The 3,682-nt window shown below is 33.4% G+C and overlaps 1 long non-coding RNA gene across 1 annotated transcript in view; it reads right to left on the bottom strand.

Annotated features, from left to right (window-relative positions):
- Positions 1-3,682, bottom strand: part of LOC107701906 (uncharacterized) — a 6,370-nt gene extending 2,688 nt beyond the window's left edge. Inside the window, exons 1-2 of the long non-coding RNA XR_001635704.1 lie at positions 3,672-3,682; positions 2,546-2,548 (exon numbers count right to left, since the gene is read on the bottom strand). This is a non-coding gene — a long non-coding RNA (uncharacterized LOC107701906). The remainder of the gene's footprint in view (positions 1-2,545; positions 2,549-3,671) is intronic.

Raw genomic sequence — 3,682 nt, 5'->3', positions numbered from 1 at the left:
TTTTTCTTACAAAAACGCATCGATTCGCTACAGGAGGCCTTTGTTCACCCCCCGGATCCATGTGAGACACTTTTTTTATGGATGGGCGCTTTTTTATTTCACTTCTTTTGGACTGAAGCACTGCAACACCCGCTGACTGCAATGATAGAGCTTGGAATAGCCAGGACAATTTTTTATATAACTCCGACTGGATTCGTCTGAAAGAAGAAAGTCATATACACCTAGGATGCCTCTGGGGTGAGTAAAACACAGCCTAATTTTCATTTTTGAGTGAACTAACCCTTTAAAAGTTGAATGCAAGTGTATTAAAAATGTCTTCTATTGACAGTTCAGGCATCAAATTTTGAAGATACTTTGATGCCGATAATAAGGGACATTTTTTGGACATAAATAGCCACACACTTTCTTCTTTTAGGAGACTTCATGACGAGCAGAAAATCTCCTGCATGTCAGGTCACACTAGCACACAGAGTCAGAGCTCTTCTCACACACTCCTGCAATAACAAGCTAAAGCCTGCTGACTTTTAGTGCTTTTAGAGCAATCTCCACCGACGCTGCCATCAAAGGAAATAGGACACATCACAAAATATAAATGATTAGGTCTGTTATAAGGCAGGATGAGGCTTTAGATCAGGAGGGCTGGGTGAATGTATCATCCCATTGTCAGAGGAGAAAAACAGCACAGGAACACAGGTGACGTCTCTAAGAACACGGTGGGAGACACTGCCTCAAAGCTCCATTTCACTCTGCTTCCCAGAAGTGTGCATCTTTGCGGAAGCTACATAACACCGTATTAGCATTTCAATGGTAGATTGGTGACAATCCTTGTGTGGAAGCTATTTGAATAATGGAGTGGGATTAGGGATTTGAAATATGTATTGAAAAACTGGATTTCGCCTCAGATTTAGCACAAAGTTATGGTATAAAATGACTAAAACAGAGTCAGAGTGTTGAAGCTTCACACACATTTTTCACTGTAAAATATTATAAAAACGCTACCGAAAAAAACTGTAACAGTTAACAGTAAGTTCCTGTACTATATACAGGGAAAACTGTAAAAGATCTAACCAGAAATTTTATGTAATTTTACAGTAAAATGCTGTTAATTGTACAGTAAAAAATAACAAATCAACATACAATTAAAAACTGTAAACAGATATTCCCAGAATTCCCTGCGTGACACTCCACATTTGAAAGTATTTTGTTTGAATAATTATGCTTCTTAATAGTTTTTGTTATGTTCACTAGGGTTTTATGTTAATGAATGTTTTTTGCATTATTTAAGTGTTGTATGTTACCATTATGGTGTTTAGTGTTTGAGTGAATGACTCTGTGCATCTTCTGTATTTTAGTACATACTTCAGCTTGAGGAAAAGCTACATGTGATGAACTTTGATTCTTCATGCGGCCTTCTCTTTTACCACCTGCATTATTATGGTGGTTGTCAGTATATATTAAAGGTATAAAACAGATTTTAGAAGCAGTCTGCATTGTTGAATTTATTGGTTTACATTCACATTTTCTTGTTTGTAAATTACAGTTTTATACTGTAACATTTACAGTTTGTTCTGTAAATGTGTTTACAGTTTTTCTGTATTTTTTACACAATTATTCTGGCAGCCACAGCTGCCAAAATTATTTTTCAAAAACTACAGATTTTTTTTTACAGTGCATGACAAGCTGAAAATGTATCTTTTACACTCTTTACCCGTCCAATATTCATGATTAAATTGATAAAAAAAAACACACATGGAAAGATCAGGGTGTCGATTTCTCTCCATTCAGATCATTTGCAATTACAGTTTCCAGGCATATTATCAGCATAATTTATTAAAGTTTCATTTCTGATGGACAAAACGGAGCCACACAGGTCAGTGGATCACAGAAACAACTTTTTTTTTTATATATAATTTCTGAAAAATTATAAATATAATTTTACAGAAATTAATAATATATATATAATATATGATATTTTAAATATACACTATATAAATATATTTTATGAGTGATAGGCCACTCAAAAGTTTGGAATAATTAAGATTTTAAAAATGTTTTTAAAAGAAGTCTTTTGCATTTATTGCGTCCTTGCTAAATACAAGTATTAATTTCTTAGAAATACTAAACGTGGGTTTTCCGTGACGTGCACCACTTGCGTTGGGTAATGAACTGCACTGACACATTTCAGAATGCAAGGACGCATGAAATCAGGGTTGATGCTTATCATGCAATTTAACAGTTTACAATACTACAATAGTCAGATAGTTAAATCATGATGAGTTTATTTTGTACATGATGAACTGTAATGTTTTCTATACAAATACAAAATTCAGAAACATGCAAAATGTAGAATAACATACTAAATAAACACACTTAAAACAATGAAAGTAAGTAGAAAAAAAAATCAAATGCTTAGGATCAGCTAGAAGATTGTGAGTGTAATTTGGTCTTATTAGTCAGAAATAAACCATATATGGCAGAGTGAAGTAGCGTATATGAACTTTCAAACGTTGTCATTGAATCAGGACAATGTACTTGCATGACAAACAGACTTGTTCTGGACTTTAATGAAAGCTTTATTGTGTTTTGTCAAGACAGTAATTCTGAGCGAATACCCAAAGTGTGTCTGCCTCCTGTCAGCATCGACATAACAGTCCTTACCAATATAGTTGAAACTTCTGGGCTGTTTTAAATTAAGTTTCAAAGGGTAAGGGTCAAAGTTTCATTTCTAATGGACAAAAACGAGCTCAAGTGAGACACAGTGTTTAAAATAAACAAATTAAATTATGTATATTAATAAAAATATATATATACAAAATTATATATAATAAAAATAATATAATATATAATTTTAATATTATATTATATTATATTTTACATATATTTTATGAAACTACCTCAAGCCATCTACTGTACTCACTCCTTTTTCTTACAAAATAATGAGTGTGTCTAATTCTGGCCAAAGAATTGAGTGTAAATGTGGTCTCAAAGGTAATTATCTGCACTCCACACACTGAACCCTGATAGAAGACATGAAGTATATTAGCAAAAACCATTGACATGTGCAAATTACACTTGATTCATCAGTTATTTACTACCTTAGTAATAAAAGAACATAACATTAGCAATTTCAAAACATTATAGTGTCACACTGCAATTATGGGTTATTTGGAAAGATAGGGCATAATAGCTGAGGCTCTCTCTAACACGTTTATCTTAGCCTGTGATGTGCTAGTTCAACATACGCTGGGACAATGCTGCAAGCCTCATAAACTTCTGTGCGGCAGCAATGTCATGGTCATTTATGTCCACTATACTATTGTATGATGCTTTCAAGATGTCCCATTTATTTTATAGCTTTGTTTTTTTAATGTCACTCACTGATAAAATCATGATTTTTCCTTTCACAGACAGTAAGTGGTCATGCAAGAATGTGAAAGTGTGACTTATCTCTCACACTCACACACACACACACATCTCCCAAAAAAAAAAAAAAAAACATTCTTTCTAATGGCGTTTGATGCATGATGCATAACAATTCAGTTGCGTTTCAATGATCTGACAGCAAAAAGTCAGACATATTTCTGTATAATAAGTGTCTTTGATGAGAAAGTATCTGCCTTAAAGCATAAATGTCAACATTTTGCCAGGCTCATTGAACATTATGATTCAACAAACCTTGTAA

The sequence above is a fragment of the Sinocyclocheilus anshuiensis genome, unplaced genomic scaffold (assembly GCF_001515605.1).
Source record: "Sinocyclocheilus anshuiensis isolate Anshui unplaced genomic scaffold, SAMN03320099.WGS_v1.1 scaffold729, whole genome shotgun sequence".
NCBI lineage: Eukaryota > Metazoa > Chordata > Actinopteri > Cypriniformes > Cyprinidae > Sinocyclocheilus > Sinocyclocheilus anshuiensis.
The sequence above is the reverse complement of the archived record's forward strand: the minus strand, read 5'-3'. Positions and strand labels throughout refer to the sequence as shown.